Source organism: Salvelinus fontinalis, chromosome 26, assembly GCF_029448725.1.
Source record: "Salvelinus fontinalis isolate EN_2023a chromosome 26, ASM2944872v1, whole genome shotgun sequence".
Lineage (NCBI taxonomy): Eukaryota > Metazoa > Chordata > Actinopteri > Salmoniformes > Salmonidae > Salvelinus > Salvelinus fontinalis.
Window position 1 is genome coordinate 45,424,500 of NC_074690.1, and position 17,826 is coordinate 45,442,325.

Here is a 17,826-nt window from a genome sequence, read left to right on the forward strand (position 1 = left end):
ATTTCATGGGGAAATTGTTCTTCAGATCCCTACCCCGTTGTATCAAGGCAACCTTCATTTTGTAGTGAGTTAGCCTAGCTACAATTGAAAGGAGATTTCTCTCCCCTTTGCTGCTAAAAATCGATTGTATCTTCCTGTTCGGTTGTCATCTTGAGATTGCGTTTCATGAAAACCACTTTATTCTCAGTTGCCAGACAGTTTTCATTTTTATCCTCCTTTACTCCCATTATGATAATATTATTCTTCATTCTTCTGCACGTCAGTTCACGTAATTCTGCTTCCATTGTGGTATTCTTTTCTCAGTCATTTATTTTCAGCTCGTATTTCTTCTTCATTTTATTGCTGTAATCTATTCCTGACTTGGGGGCCTCAACCTCCTCCAATAACCCAGGCAAAAGATCCAGCTTCTTCAGCTGTTCCTTTATGCTTTCCAGCAATGTCTTATCTTCTGCGGACATTGTTTAAAAACCTCATCTTCTATTGTTATATTCAGATGTTTAATCCTCTTCTTCAGTTTTGTTTGAGGAAAGGATTGATCTTGGTGGCTTTGATGTGTATGATTGTTGTTCGAGCATACCAACGAGTTTGAGGTTCTCTATGTTATCCAGAATGTTTGTTTGGCAGTTATCAGTTATCAGCTAATCCTTAATTTTAACTTCTTGGGTATGATGCTACAAGCTTGGCACACCTGTATTTGGGTAGTTTCTCCAATTTTCCCAGCAGATCATCTCATCCTCTCAAGCTTTGTCAGGTTGGATGGGGAGCGTCGCTGCACAGCTATTTTCAGGTCTCTCCAGATATGTTTGATCGGGTTCAAGTCCGGGCTCTGGGTGGACCACTCAAGGACATTTAGAGACTTTTCCCGAAGCCACTCCTGTGTCTCTTGGTCTTGTGCTTGCTTAGGTTCGTTGGCCTGTTGAAAGGTGAACCTTCGCCCCAGTCTGAGGTCCTGAGAGCTCTGGAGCAGGTTTTCATCAAGGATCTCTCTGTACTTTGTTCCGTTCATCTTTCCCTTGATTCTGACTAGTCTCCCAGTCCCTGTGGCTGAAAAACATACCCACAGCATGATGCTGGCAGCACCATGCTTCACCAAAGGGATGGTGCCAGGTTTCTTCCAGACGTGACGCTTGGCATTCAGGCCAAAGAGTTCAATCTTGGTTTCATCAGACCAGAGAATCTTGTTTTTCCATGGTCCGAGACTCCTTTAGGTGCCTTTTGGCGAACTCCAAGCAGGCTGTCATTTGCCTTTTACTGAGGAGTGGCTGGCCACTCTACCATAAAGTCCTGATTGGTGGAGTGCTGCAGAGATGGTTGTCCTTCTGGAAGCCTCTCCCATCTCCACAGAGGAACTCTGGAGCTCTTTCAGCATGACCATCGGGTTCTTGGTCACTTCCCTGACCGAGGCCCTTCTCCCCCGATTGCTCAGTTTGGCCGGGTGGCCAGCTCTAGGAAGAGACTTGGTGTTTCCAAACTTCTTCCATTTAAGAATGATGGAGGCCACTGTCTTCTTGGGGACCGTCAATGCTGCAGACATTTTTTTGTACCCTTCCCCAGATCTGTGCCTCGACACAATCCTGTTTTTGATGAGGACATTTTTTTATTCAATACTTTTTCAAATAAGGCTGTAACGTAACAAAATGTGGAAAAACTGAAAGGGTCAGAATACTTTCCGAACACTCTGTAAATGCCATATATTTTTAACTGTGCTTTAATGTATTACATTAATTCTGAACCTTTCTAATCTCATAGTATCCATATATTGTAAATTAAAGATGAATATTTTTGCTATTAGAATTATTATATTGTTAACTGATGGACTATGGCTTTCCAAATCACCCAACAGTGCTATTTGTGGGGTTAGTTTTATTAAGTGAATGCTGTGATTTCTCAGCCACTCCTGAACCTGTGGCCAGAAACAAGCTACATGAGGGCAATACCAGAATAAAATATGTAATTATTCTGTCTCTTCGCAGCAAAATCTTCAGAACTGAAATGGTTGGACGCGCCATATACTGTCTATAACATTCTGTTGGTGGCAAGAATTTTGTATAATAATTTAAATTGAAGAACTCTTAAGTCTTGAATAAAGCGTTGTTTTGTGTGTCAGTTCATAAACCATCTGAACATCGAAAATCTTTTCCCAGCTATTTTGCAACCTGTATCAACATTTTGGTCCTCAAATGAAACGGGTATATTTTTCGATTTATGACCAAAAATTATATATATATATATATATGGCAGACAAACACGTTTCTGCGGTACTGCTGCAATCAGTTAGAACTTTGGATCGAGCAAAAATTCCCATATGTTTTTGATAACTGCATGTGTGACATACCTTTCCCATTCCTATTCAAAATATCATAAATGTTTTACATTAATAATGTCTTCTTTTTTTTTTAATACTCGGTATATTTGAGTTTAACCATAATATTTGTTTTAATGTTTGTTCTGGCTTTTCAGGAGGATGACATTGAAATTGTAACCAACTTTGTATGGGTTATTTTAGAAAAAGTGATACTTTGAACAAGGATTCATTTTCAATTAACCGAAAATGAGAGCTTGTAATCTGGTTAAAGGAAAAAAAGGCAATTTTGAACAAAGGGTGAGCCTTTCTTAATAATCTACTGGAGAACCGGTTCGGGTTTAAGTATAACTTTTGTATGACTGAAGCTTTTAGTGCGATGTTTAATTCTTTAATATTTAATAATACAATATTTTACCAACCAAAGAAACCAACACACAGCACACAGATACAGTATACCAACTAGAAAGGCCACAGCCCAGGGGCACAATACAAGAGACAGAAAGAGAGAGAGAAAGCCTGACCTGGAGAAACCATCAGCTCAAATGCATTCATTTAACAACCATGAGAAACCATCACACAGCTCCCAGCAACCAACCCAAAGCTAACGCATAGTTTACTGGTCAAGGCAGGGAGAGAGGCCAGGGAGAGAGGAAGGGAGGCCACAGCCACAGGGTTGGGTCCAAGGCTAATTTTATGCCCATGGATGGAGAGTATGTGAGGTCAGTGGAGATGTTGCACGTGACTGGTGCAACCGGCTTCCCTTTACGTAGGCTTCACATGAACATCTCTGGCGAAATGCTTAGTTCTGAAAACAGTTGAACCAAGAATCCGTCGTTTCATCACCTACAGTATCTCAATGAAATGTCACTCATTTAAATCGCAGTGCACCTGTGCACTACAGGTTTCCCGGCACGCTGTCGCTCTCTTCTCTCAGACCCCTCTCTCGCTTTCTCTCTGTCCCCCTCCTCTGTGACTCCTGTCTCCCCTCACTCACTCTGCTCCCCATCTCTCCCTTTCTCTTTCTATGTCCCCCTACCCCTCATCCCTCACTCTCTTTCTCTCCCTGGATGATGTGATGAGCTTTGCCTGTTAGCAGCAGATCGGCGCAGAGCGTTGTAGGCCAGTCTAACCAGAGCTGGTGATAAGTCACCTCTAATTTACACGGCCTGGCCTAAACCCGGGGTGACAATCTCTGACAGCCCCAGCTAGAGTACTAACTGGGTTCAACTCCGCAAACACTTCAAAGCACTATCTTGTTCTTTCTTTCTCCCTAGTTCTTGATTTCCTTCTCTTCTCTTGATCTAGCTTCCTTTTTCAACTCTCTCTCTCTCTCTAAAGAGCGAGAGAAGGCTGCATACTAGCTCCGAGCACAGACTTTGTGCCAAAAGTTTGTAATTTCGGACTGAAATGAGAAACTTGAGCGCTTTCTCTGAGCTAGTGCTGGTTAGTTCCAACCGCAGAAAGTTTTCACTTTGATGGACATCCGTTTTCCCCATTACTGCTCACACACACACGGTAACCGATCACACACCACACATGGAAACAGATCCATTCACGTTTGAGTCAAAATGGCGGCTTTAAATGAGCTTTGATATGATTATCTGTTCTAGATGAGAAACTGGGGCCCCATATGGGTCCGTTGAAAGCCTATTGGTCAATGCAGGCCAGGTCACTCTGACCCAGATTGGAGTAATAGTATGCTTTGACCTGTAATGGAGGAGCAGGGTGATTGATGCACCGCGTCAGTACTTTGTACTCACTCCATCTCTCTCTCTCTCTATTTCTCTATTTTGATTGCGGACATTTTCTCTCAGTCCTCAATCCCTTCTCTATGTCATAACAACAGAGGATATATTTCTCTACATTTAAAACCCCGAGAGTCGACGTCCGCACCCCCTTGGAAATGGTATTAGCATTCCAATATAAAACTGTCTGTTTTTTTTTTTTTTTTATTTATTTTACCGTTATTTTACCAGGTAAGTTGACTGAGAACACGTTCTCATTTGCAGCAACGACCTGGGGAATAGTTACAGGGGAGAGAAGGGGGATGAATGAGCCAATTGTAAACTGGGGATTATTAGGTGACCATGATGGTTTGAGGGCCAGATTGGGAATTTAGCCAGGACACCGGGGTTAACACCCCTACTCTTACGATAAGTGCCATGGGATCTTTAATGACCTCAGAGAGTCAGGACACCCGTTCAACGTCCCATCCGAAAGACGGCACCCTACACAGGGCAGTGTCCCCAATCACTACCCTGGGGCATTGGGATATTTTTTAGACCAGAGGAAAGAGTGCCTCCTACTGGCCCTCCAACACCACTTCCAGCAGCATCTGGTCTCCCATCTGGTCTCCCATCCAGGGACTGACCAGGACCAACCCTGCTTAGCTTCAGAATCAAGCCAGCAGTGGTATGCAGGGTGGTATGGTATACAATGTAGAAAATAGTAAAAACAAAGAAAAACATTTGAATGAGTAGGTGTGTACAAACTTTTAACTGGTACTGTATATAAATACAATGTATGTTTTAAAATTGTTTTAAAAATCAACCAATACTGTAGGTGACCTTCTTTGCGAGGCATTGGAAAGCCTCCCTGGTCTTTGTGGTTGAATCTGTGTTTGAAATTCACTGCTGGACTGAGGGCCCTTATGTGTGGGGTACAGAGATGAGGTAGTCACAAAAATTCATGTTAAACACTATTATTGCACACAGAGTGAGTCCATGCAACTTATTATGTGACTTGTTATGCAATATTGCATTACTGAACTTATTTAGGCTTGTCAAAAGAAAGAGGTTTAATACTTATTGACAAGACATTTCAGCTTTACATTTTTTTATTAATTTGTAAATTTATAAAAATTTAAAATATAATTCCACTTTGACATGATGGGCTAATGTGTGTAGGCGAGTGACACAAAATCTAAATGTTATCCATTTTAAATTCAGTCTGTAACACAACAACATTTGGAAAAAGTCAAGGGGTGTGACTACTTTCTGAAGGCACTGAATATAGGATGAAAAAGATAATTTACGATTCTACTAATTTTCTACGCAGTTTCAACGTATACATAGTTCTGATGATTATGTTGACATTTGATTGATGTAACAACATGTTAAATCAGGTTAAGTCAATGTTTTTAACTTGAAGTTTTACCCTAATTTCAATGTTTACTATGCTGGTTGAAATTAAATGAAAACGTACTGGTTTAATGCATTTTTTTCAAATCGAATGTAATTTCATCTTTTCCACAACTCCTCTCTGTCTTTCCCCCTTTCTCTCGTTCTGTATGAGAGACAGCAGGCCAAAACTTTTCATGACACCTCTCTCTCTCTCTCATTCTCTTTCTTTACTTCTCTCTCTCTCTCTTTCTTTTTTTTTCTCTCTCTCCATCTCCCTCTTCCTCCTGTGGTGAAAACGTTGAGTGTCTCCCTCTCAGCTCAGCGCCCTGCTATTTCCCAGCCTTCTGTAAATTACACTGGCTCGCTGATGTGAACTCGCTGAAATGTCCCAGACCCTTTATACGCCCTGATGGCCCATTTATCACACACAAACACACACACACACACACACACACACACACACATTACACCACCATTACAGAGCCCAAAACTATATAGCATGGCACGCAGCATCGCTGACAGGCTGGAATGCTCAGAGAACTACATTCAACGTCAGCCATTTCACAACGTTTAGTCGTGGTGAGGTTATGAGACAGCAGAATGGAGATGAGATATAACTGCTGAGACTAAAATAGTTCCTCATTCGTTCTGCGTGGTAACACCCCTTTTTGAATGCAGTCTTGAGGAATCCGGCTTGCTCGTCAACAAAGTGAATCAATGGTAAATGTAAAAGAGACCGATGAAGTCACACTACAAGACAAAAACTTGGGGAGTAAAACAATTATAATAACGCAAAACTTCAATTGCTAAACTAGCGGAAAACAATTTGAAAACATTCTCAAAGAATGTAAGAAACGTTCTCAAAGAATACGTTAAAAAAAAAAAAAAAAAAAAAAAAGCATATCATTCATCTTTACAGCAATAACTGCCTTGCTGGTGTATGAAGATAACGCTGTCCCTCAGCGCGCCATTTTCTATGGCTCTCTCTCGACTCTGACGCAGATAGGGGAAGCAGGTGCGATTCTAACGGTCACAGACGTAGGAAACAGAGGGCATAGTGTCCCTAGCTGACTCCACACTGTGCATGCAGTAGCATATCTCTTAACGTCGGCCTTATCTAGGGAGATTATATGAAAGTGAATGGAAACGACCTGTGTAAAGAGATATTTCAGTTGGCTGTGTGTGCAGTGTGCTATTATATTTCAGGCAGGTTGCAGAGAAATAGTTGCAAACAATTTCAAAACGTCACCATCTCAACCTCAATCATTCACACTCATAAACACGCACATAAAAAGGAAGAGTGGAGATGCTGACAGCTATTGCGGTAGTGAAGTTAAAACGAGAGTTTTTAAAGACAAAATACATTCAAATAAAACAAGTTCTGCATGAAGTCGCTACCGAATGATGCACTTATAAATGTTATCTTTAGAAAATGTTCACAATATAATCAAAAGGTACCAGAATTAAAGTGGACCGTATTGCCTGCACGGTATGGAAGCCGCATGTAACAGTTAATTAATTTGTCAAATATGTATTATAGTCTTACATGGAGAAAAGTATGAAAGTAAAGTCAAATCAAAGTAAATATAATAGCTTAAATCCAATATATTTCTAGGTTTATGAGGTTATCCTCGTCCTAAAGAGAGGTGGCCCTTAAGTTCCCTGTGTCTGTGCCTTCTTACCTGTATGTCTGTAGAACGCTGACGTGACACTGTGGCTGAGTGACAACACTTTAACCGAGTCACAACGTACCACAATGCATTGTGGGTTAAACTGCCCATCTCTCTTCTCTCTTGCTCTTTCTAACTCAATAGTTTTTTCTCTCCCTCTCCACTTCCTCTCTTTATCTTTCTCACCCCACCGCCGTCTCTCGCTCTCTCCCTCCTATTTCTCTTTCTATTGCTGTCACTCTACCTCCCTCCCTCCCCCCTCTGTCTCACTCTCTCACTCCACCTCCCTCGCCTTCTCTCTCTTTCCCTCTCTCCCAACAGCGCCTTCTGCCTGGCGAGTGGCCGAATCACACCATGGCCGATCCGACAAGCAGGTTGCCATGGCAATCTGCCCGTCTTATCTCATTTGCATCTTTTGCTTACATTATGTTCTGCCAAACATGGTAACGCTTAATTATTTCTCCCTGCCGTCCTCCATATTTCTCTTTTTTTCTTTAACCCCCCACCCCCCACCCCCCCTCTCTCGCTCTCTCTCTGTCTCTCGCTCTCTCCCTCACAGCAGTCAGTGTGTGTGTGTGAAAAGAGGAAGTCACTCTGACATGTGACCAGTTTGCAGCATTACAGATAAGGAGTGAAACAATTCGAAACAGGAAGTTGGGTGTGGTAGTGGTTCTGTTTAGGTGCACAGAAACAGAAGGGGAGCTTAGGTCACCATACACCCCCGCTCCCCCCTACAGTATCAGGTGCACTCGCACACAGTTTCACTTACCCCAAGTTCCTGTTCAGAAGGATTCTGAGTGCATTTGTATATCAGACCTTCAGTGCCAAGCCCGTCAATCTGTCACGGGGGTAGAGACGGGAGACAGACTGGCCTTCTGAAGTCAATATTGAGAGGAGCAACACTCAGCACATCCCACACCTGCCGCCAACGGAGAGACAGAGAGAGCGAACGAGAGGACACAGACAGACAGAGGAAGAGAGAGCGATAGAAAAAGAGAGAGAGAAAGAGATTCTTAAAGTGCCATAGCTACAAGGTTTGTGTCAACAAACAGGACTTCTGGTTTATATTCAACCAACAAGTCAAATCAAATCTACATTCAAAATCTGATCAACCATTTTTACCTCGCTCTAGTCAGGTCTGTGAACATCCGTTATCAATCGGCATTCCCAAGAAAATCCCAAAACACCCTTTCAAAAGTACAACACTCCTCTATCCAGATACAACTGACCTACAGTTAGCTCCTTCACAGGGACTGGGGTTCTTCATGGACTCTCAGAGACACAGTAGTGCAGCAGGCAATAAGGGCCTCTGGTGCAGCCTTCCTTCCTTAGGGCTGCCTACAGGGCTCTGGGGAGTGGAAGTCAATGAGACAGCCTAATTTAGCCTGCTGCCTGCCTGCCTGCTACTTCTTACTGCTGCCAGGAACCCAGAGTGAGACTCCTTCCCTTTTTAGGTTCCCTGGACGCTGCCGTCTGCAAGAGGCCACTGCCGCATTCCGACCGGGCTACGCCAAGAAAGAGAGGGAGAGGGGAAGAGAGAAAGAGGTAGACAGAGAGAGTGGGGGATAAGAGCATCTGCTAAATGACTAAAATGTCAAATGTAAAAGTCTTACCTACAGATCTCATATTACTGTATTGAACAATTTCCCCCCCACATGTTATCTTTATATTGATGTCACAAATGTATCATTTGTACAGTTCTTTATAAAAAATGTCGTTATTTGTTACATCTCACTGTTCAAAATGACTTATTTCTCTGAGAGTGAGGCGGATATATAGCATTTTGAAATAAACACGATTGTGATTATTTTTCTCCCTGAATTGAAACCCATCATGTAATAGATTTTTAAACAAATAAATGTCTCACTGACCAAACCCATGCCATGGTTCGACTGTGAAAAAGCATATCTCTTTCGACAATAAAAAACGCTCATTTTACCATCATTTCTGAAAATGGATGTGGTGTTTTGGAATGAAACTCTTCAGGTGGAAAGAGAGAAAAGGAGATAAAGCGGTAGTGGTATAAAGAGATAGAGAGATAGTATAAATGTTGCTAAAAAGGGATGTTCGTTTCAGGAGGAAGTCAATGCTGACATGTTAATACCTGCCTATCACGAGTCAGTGGTAATAGTGCAGCGGTAAGTGCTTAATCAGTGATAACTAGGCTATATAAAAGTGTCACTATCCTGAAGCCTTTATAAAACAACAATAGCGACAATCTGAGTTGAATCAGTTTCGAAAAATTCAGAGAATCTCATCAACGGGAAAAGTCAAACAGTGGTAAAAAAAAAAGTCAACTTGAGGGTAATGTTGCAGTCGTAAGCACGATGATCCAATGCTTTCCCTCTGAACCAGACTCTACGATGGCCAGGGCCAGTAAAAATAGCCTGTCTAATATCTCAGCTCTAATTAGCTAGGAGAAATGGGCTGATCTGCAATGTTATTCTTACCATGTCATATTACGAAACTACTGTATCGGGGTTCTAGGCTAATTCTTTTTCACTTTTTCAGCTGATTGCACCAGCACATACGATCTGGTCACATTTTTTATTTTACAATTTTGTTTCACCTAACCTGTCTCCATTTATACAATCAATATGACATTGTTTTTTATCCATATAACTATATCACAACATAATGGTTATAATTTATTTGAATAGTAAATCTCTGTTGATAAACTTGGTGTATAAAGATGTAGCCTAGGTCTATTCACAATACAGGTGAATGCATGTGCAGTAGGAATGTGTGCACGCATTGAGTTATTAAGCTTGTTATCAAATCAAAATCAAATCAAATGTATTGGTCACAAACGTGTTTAGCAGATGTTATTGCGGGTGTAGCGAAACGCTTGTGCTTCTCGCTCCGACAGTGTAGTAATATCTTCACAACATATACCCAAAATACGGAGTTGCAATGAAAAAGCCATATTACATTTACATTTAAGTCATTTAGCAGACGCTCTTATCCAGAGCGACTTACAAATTCTCTGTCCAGTGTCTGTGTTCTTTTGCCCGTCTTAATCTTTTATTTTTATTGGCCAGTCTGAGATACGGCTTTTTCATTGCAACTCTGCCGAGAAGGCCAGCATCCCGGAGTCGCCTCTTCACTGTTGACGTTGAGACTGGTGTTTTGCGGGTAGTAGTTAATGAAGCTACCAGTTGAAGACTTGTGAGGCGTCTGATTCTCAAACTAAACACTCTAATGTACTTGTCTTTTTGCTCGGTTGTGCACGTAAGCGTCCCATTCCTCTTTCTATTCTGGTTAGAGAGAGCGTTGTATGAGATCTTCAGTTTCTTGGCAATTTCTCGCATGGAATAGCCTTGATTTCTCAGAACAAGAACAGACTGACGAGTTTCAGAAGAAAGGTCTTTGTTTCTGGCCATTTTGAGCCTGTAATCAAACCCACAAATGCTGATGCTCCAGATACTCAACTAGTCTAAAGAATGCCAATTTTATTGCTTCTTTAATCAGACAACAGTTTTCAGCTGTGCATACATAATTGCAAAAGGGTTTTCTAATGATCAATTAGCCTTTTAAAATGATAAACTTGGATTAGCTAACACAATGTGCCATTGGAACACAGGAGTGATGGTTGCAGATGTGCCTCTGTACACCTATGTAGATATTAAATTAAAGATCAGCTGTCTCCAGCTACAATAGTGATTTACAACATAAACAATGTCTACAGTGTATTTCTGATCAATTTAATGTTATTTTAATGGACAAAAAATGTACTTTTCTTTCAAAAACAAGGAAATGTCTAAGTGACCCAAACTTTTGAATGGTAGTGTATATTAATAAGCAAGTATTTTTGTACAGATAATTATCAGACTCAAGTAACAAATACTGGTAAACACTCAAATACATTTAGTTTACATTTTTTCACAAAGGTAGTGAACTGGGTCTTTACTAGCCCTGTATTAGCAGACCAATATAAACACTTCAGCAAAAAAAAAACATGGGGAAAAAAAGAAGAAAAAAAAAATTCGCAGCATACTCACCCCCAAACTACTTCTCACGGCTATGGTCTGATCTATATATTAGGCCTATGAAAAGTGGAGACACAAATACAATATGACGTCCATCTAACCTGGAGGATGAAATGATTGTCCAAACAAAAGTGGCACAGACCCAATGATAAAGACCGTGAATATGCACACACCGGGGATACGACTGATGGGAGTCTTTTCATTGTCTTCTCGTTACAGCAAATAGCCATTTGATTTCCAAACTATTTTTCCGCGATTGGATTTTTTAATATTGTAATTATGCCTGGCTGGGTCTCGCTACTTTTCGCTGACAGTCGCAAATCAACAATCATCTATTTGGTTATTTGCGATTTGCCCAAATTTGCTGGCCCTTCTGACTGTAGGCTATGTGATTTCAAACAAATTTTATTTTTAAGGCCCTAATGATCCTCTGTTGCCAAACCATGCTTTCTGGCGTAGTAGCCTATTTTTTATTATTTTATTTATTTCTGTATAGACAGGAATAAGATAATTAGGCTATATAATTTTGGCAATTCAATTTACTTTAGGGAAAGCTACTGTAGCGTCCCCTAGCCTTATGGACGTGCCTTCAAATTGTTTGCAATTGCACATCGGAAATTCAGTAAAAAATTACGCATGCCGTTGCATCCGAGTTACTTCTTCTGTTAAGACGAATTCAAATAAATGTTTATTTGTCACATGCACCAAATACAACAGGTGGAAACCTTACCGTGAAAGGCTTACTTAAAAGCCCTTAACCAACAATGCAGTTCAAGAAATTACCATAAACGAAATGTGATTTCTGTCATTCTGAGAACTGTGGATGGACGCCCTTATCAGGTTACGCAACCAATGCACATTCTAACAGAAACTCTGACCTCTATGTACCCTACTTAGCTTTGGAAAGAAGCAGTGTTCGTTTCAGCTGAGCTATCATGTCAACACATTTAGATATTGATTAGCTTCCATACTCATTTGCGTAAACTACCAAAAATAGCATTGAATAGTTGAAGTAACTTTTTTTTTTACACAAGCTGTATGTGAAAGTAAATTAGGAGTGAGGTTGGGTTTATGTAGGCTACATCTGATTTACCCATCAAAAGGACACCATAATTTCTACCTGTAGCTAGGTATACAATCATTTATTTAGAAATAAATACCATTTGCCCTACAAATCGGACGCCAAATTCATGATATTAATAATAAACTTTAATCTTTGTAAACTCAGCAAAAAAAGAAACGTCCCTTTTCAGGACCCTGTCTTTCAAAGACAATTCATAAAAATCGAAATAACTTCACAGATCTTCATTGTAAATGGTTTAAACACTGTTTCCAAAGCTTGTTCAATGAACCATAAACAATTAATGAACATGCACCCGTGGAACGGGCATTAAGATACTAACAGCTTACAGACAGTAGGCAATTAAGGTCACAGTTATGGACACTAAAGAGGCCTTTCCACTGACTCTGAAAAGCACCAAAAGAAAGATGCCCAGGGTCCCCGCTCATCTGCGTGAACGTGCAGACGTGGCCAGGGTAGTAAATTGCAATGTCCAAACTGTGAGACGCCTAAGACAGCGCTACATGGAGATAGGACGGACAGCTGATCATCCTGATCATCCTCGCAGTGGCAGACCACGTGTAACACCTGCACAGGATCGGTACATCCGAACATCACACCTGTGGGATAGGTACAGGATGGCAGCAACAACTGCCCAAGTTACACCAGGAACGCACAATCCCTTCATCAGTGCTCAGACTGTCCACAATAGGCTGAGAGAGGCTGGACTGAGGGCTTGTAGGCCTGTTGTAAGGCAGGTCCTCACCAGACATCACCGGCAACAACGTCGCCTATTGGCACAAACCCACCGTCGATGGACCAGATAGGACTGGCAAAAAGTGCTCTTCACTGACGAGTCATGGGTTTGTCTCACCAGGAGTGATGGTCGGATTCGCATTTACCGTCGAAGGAATGAGCGTTACACAGAGGCCTGTACTCTGGAGCGAGATTGATTTGGAGGTGGAGGGTCTGGGGTGGTGTGTCACAGCATCATCGGACTGAGCTTGTTGTCATTGCAGGCAATCTCAACGCTGTGCGTTACAAGGAAGACATCCTCCTCCCTCATGTGGTACCCTTCCTGCAGGCTCATCCTGACATGACCCTCCAGCATGACAATGCCACCAGCCATACTGCTCGTTCTGTGCGTGATTTCCTGCAAGACAGGAATGTCAGTGTTCTGTCATGGCCAGCGAAGAGCCCGGATCTCAATCACATTGAGCACGTCTGGAACCTGTTGGATCTGAGGGCTAGGGCTATTCACCCCAGAAATGTCCGGGAACTTGCAGGTGCCTTGGTGGAAGACTGGGGTAACATCTCACAGCAAGAACTGGAATATCTGGTGCAGTCCATGAGGAGGAGATGCACTGCAGTACTTAATGCAGCTGGTGGCCACACCAGATTCTGACTGTTACTTTTGATTTTGACCCCCCCTTTGTTCAGGGACACATTATTCCATTTATGTTAGTCACATGTCTGTGGAACTTGTTCAGTTCATGTCTCAGTTGTTGAATCTTGTTATGTTCATAGAAATACTTACACATGTTAAGTTTGCTGAAAGTAAACGCAGTTGACAGTGAGAGAACGTTTCTTTTTTTGCTGAGTTTATATTGTCTTGTATATGATGGATAGTTGGTTGAGTTCAAATGTAATCTAGGCCAACAAGTTATTAATATGTTCGATTCACATCTCCATCTCAACCAAAAATCTAAGCTGAAGAATAGGGACTAAATCAAATCACATTTATTTGAAGTGCATTTCAAGTTCGTTTTGATTTAGTCTTACTCTTTTACATCATTCTTTGAGATGTGAATACAACATATCAATCATATTGAATTGTGAACGCAACCATATATCAACATTTGAAGGAGATATCTTCTGCTTTGAAAGTATATACAGTGCATTCGGAAAGTATTCAGTATTTTGTTACGTTATGGCCTTATTCTAAAATGTATTAAATCGTTTTATTCCCTCTTCAATCTACACACAAAACCCCATAATGACAAAGCAAAAACAGGTTTTTAGATTTTTTGTGTGCAAATTTACAAAAAATGTAAAAAATAAATAAGTATTCAGACCCCTTACTCAGTACTTTGTTGAAGCACATTTGGCAGCAATCACAGTCTCGAGTCTTCTTGGGTATGATGCTACAAGCTTCGCACACCTGTATTTGAGTCGTTTCTCCCATTCTTCTCTGCAGATCCTCTCAAGCTCTGTCAGATTGTATGGGGAGCGTTGTTGCACAGCTATTTTCAGGTCTCTCCAGAGATGTTCGATCGGGTTCAAGTACGGGCTCTGGCTGGACCACTCAAGGACATTCAGAGACTTGTCCTGAAGCTACTCCTGCGTTGTCTTGGCTGTGTGTTTAGTCTCGTTGTCCTGTTGGAAGGTGAACCTTCGCCCCAGTCTGAGGTCCTGAGCACTCCGGAGCAGGTTTTTATCAAGGATCTCTATGTACTTTGCTCCATTCATCTTTCCCTCAATCCTGACTAGTCTCCCAGTCCCTGCTGCTGAAAAACATACCCACAGCATAATGCTGCCACCACCATGCTTCACCATAGGGATGGTGCCTGGTTTCCTCCAGATGTGACACTTGGCATTCAGGCCAAAGAGTTCAATCTTGGTTTCATCAGACCAGAGAATCTTGTTTCTCCATTGTCTGGGAGTTTTTAGGTGCCTTTTGGCAAACTCCAAGTGGGCTATCATGTGCCGTTTACTGAGGAGTGGTTTCCGTCTGGCCACCCTACCATAAAGGCCTGATTGGTGGAGTGCTGCAGAGATGGTTGTCCTTCTGGAAGCTTCTCCCATCTCCATAGAGGAACTCTGGAGCTCTGTCCGAGTGACCATCGGGGCCTTGGTCATTGCACAGTTTGGCCAAGTGGCCAGCTCTAGGAAGAGACTTGGTGTTTCCAAACGTCTTCCATTTAAGAATGATGTAGGCCACTGTGTTCTTGGGGACCTTCAATGGTGCAGAAATGTTTTGGTACCCTTCCCCAAATTTGTGCTTCCTGTCTCGGAGCTCTACAGACAAGTCCTTCGACCTCATGATGGTGTCCTTTGGGCAAATCAGATGTCAATGTAGCCTACATAAACACAACCTGCTATCTATTTCTCAACTGCCAAAGATCCATTCAACCATGGCTGAATGATTGTATACCTAGCTACAGGTAGAAATGATGGTGTCCTTTGTTGGGTAAATCTGATGTAGCCTACATAAACCCAACCTCACTCTGAATTCAGGAAAGTTAGAGAAGTTACTTCAACGTTATTTAGGTAGTCTACGCAAATGAGTATGGAGGCTGATCAATGTCTAAATGTGATGACATGATAGTTCCGCTGAATCAAACACAGCTTGTTTCTAAAGCTAAGCAGGGTACATAGAGGTAGGCATCTGTATGGTAGACCTATTCTCACTGAAGTGAATTACACCTCATATACCAGTAGGGGTCACTGTTCAGGCAGTAATGTGTGGCTTCACATTTAAATATACCTCTTTAGTTAGGTTGATGGCATGACGTTGAATCAAACGTACCATTTTACTATCAACACTGAAACAAGTTCAAATCAAATATGTGTCATCAAATACGAAATTCAACGTCATTTCAACCACCCACAGGATGTAAAAGATGTTCGACGTTTCTACATGGGATTTGCAACACAATTTAAATGTGTACATAGTTCTGATGATTATGTTGAAATTAGATTGATGTAACAACCTGTGAGTAAGGTTAAGTCAATGTATTTAACTTGACGTTTTAACCTAATTTCAAGATGAGATGAAAACAGTACTGGTTGAGGACTTTTTTCAAATCCAATGTACTTTTCCACGTTGATTCCACATCACAATACATTGACAAATTACATTAAAACAACATTGATTCAACCAGTGTGTGCCCAGTGTGTAGAAACCAATAAACAATTTGTGTCGCACTGCCAAGTCAAAAGGTCGCAAATGTGAGTGTTTTGGTCGCAGTCTCAAACCCTGCTGTATATTATGACACTATGCAATGTCATATTACATTGCATATTACATTTCTTCATAGTGTAACTAGACGCTTCATTCACATTAGTGGATAAAGATCTTGTGCACAGTTTTGCCCGCAACAACAACAGGTCTTTCTCTCTATTTCTCTGTCTGCCAGCCAGCCTGCAGACCCGCCTGCATATTTTTATTTAACCTTTAACTAGGCAAGTGAGTTAAGAACAAATTCTTATTTACAATGACGGCCTACACCGGCCAAACCCGGACAACGCCGGTCCAATTGTGCGCTGCCCCATGGGACCCACAATCACAGCCAGTTGTGATACAGCCTGGATTTGAACCAGAGTGTCTGTAGTGACCCCTGTAGCACTGAGATGCAGTGCCTAGGACCACTGCACCACTTGGGAGCCCCATACCTGCCTGCCTACATGCATGACTGTGTGTCTGACTCTCTCCCTCCACTCTCCACTCCCTCTCTTAAATCGAGGACAGAATTGCCCATGTCCCCGGATACGTGTTCCCATCAACCCAGATCAATATCAGACTAATGTAGCATCACGAAACTGGTCACCCCTCTTACCCCCTCAAATCACAGACATGTCCCTGAGAGGGAGAGAGAAAGAGGGAAATAGGGAAATAGGGAGACACACAAATTAAAAAGTTGTCTGCTCAACGAGCCAACATGGCAGCTGAGTCGCCAGACTCAACATTTTAATATGGGATAGCCCTGGGAAAGCTGTGTTCACACCGGCCATAATATCATTACTTAACCCCTCCGTCACTTCTCTAAAAGGTCCCACTGCAATAGGAAGGGAACAGGAGTTTATTCATTTAGAGGGCAATCGTCTGCAATGTAGCTACAGTGCTATGTTTCTATAATCTAGAAGTCTCCAAGTTCGAGCAGCAGTTATGTAAATAATGGATTCAAACTTGTTTAAATAACTTGCCTGGAGATAGTGCTGACTTTCCAGGTGTTTTAAGTATATTATACACATCGACTACTCTGAATCTTAAAATCCACCCTTACTTGTATTATCATGACACAATGTCATTTATACAGCCATCCATCAGAATTAAGGCCTTAAGAGAAGAGATCCAGTCAGCCAGTTGTGGGAGCCCATCAACTCGATACCAACAGTTATGGATCATGCAGGCCCTGCAATAACATAATAACAACCCCTAAACGTCCTGGGGTAGGTAGGGGGTATTGGAGCTTAAAGCACCATCAATATGAACACATTCAATTACAGTCCTATCTCCACTAATCCTGTAGTGTTGGCCTTGAGAAAGCCCCTCTGGTTAAATTAGCCTAACATTTATTGATTTCATGCGTTATCCTCAATGCTGTAGACACATTGCTTAAGGCAGGTTACAGACAAGCGTATTGCCAACCAGAGCGGGTCAATCCGGGCTACGCGGTGTTGATTTATCAGAGCGTGAATCAAACTGAGGGCTCGGGTCAGTATCAATCAGAATCAAGAGGGATGGGTGAGGGCGGGGGTAAAGGTGATGTAGGCTAATGGATATTAGATAGGGTTGAGGGTTAGGGGTACGGGGATAAGGAGTAGTGCATAAGGTTAATGGAAGAGTTTACAGGGGTGAGGGGCAAGGGTGAGGAAAAAGGTAAAGGAAGGGTTAAGAAGATCCACTCGGCATTCAAATCTTTCCCATCATCTTGACAGGTTGGTCGAGTGATAGAGC

General features: G+C 41.8%; 1 protein-coding gene across 2 annotated transcripts in view; it reads right to left on the reverse strand.

Annotated features, from left to right (window-relative positions):
- The window catches only part of LOC129824438 (muscleblind-like protein 1), a 103,310-nt gene extending 94,796 nt beyond the window's left edge, over window positions 1-8,514 (reverse strand). Inside the window, exons 1-2 of one of the 2 annotated variants that reach the window (XM_055884093.1) lie at window positions 8,220-8,514; window positions 7,867-8,016 (exon numbers count right to left, since the gene is read on the reverse strand). The gene's annotated coding sequence lies outside the window, so the exon portion shown is untranslated. Of the gene's footprint in view, window positions 1-7,109; window positions 7,286-7,866; window positions 8,017-8,219 lie in introns of those variants that run through there. The other variant, XM_055884094.1, reaches the window with a different exon arrangement.
- Window positions 8,515-17,826: the final 9,312 nt, after the last annotated feature.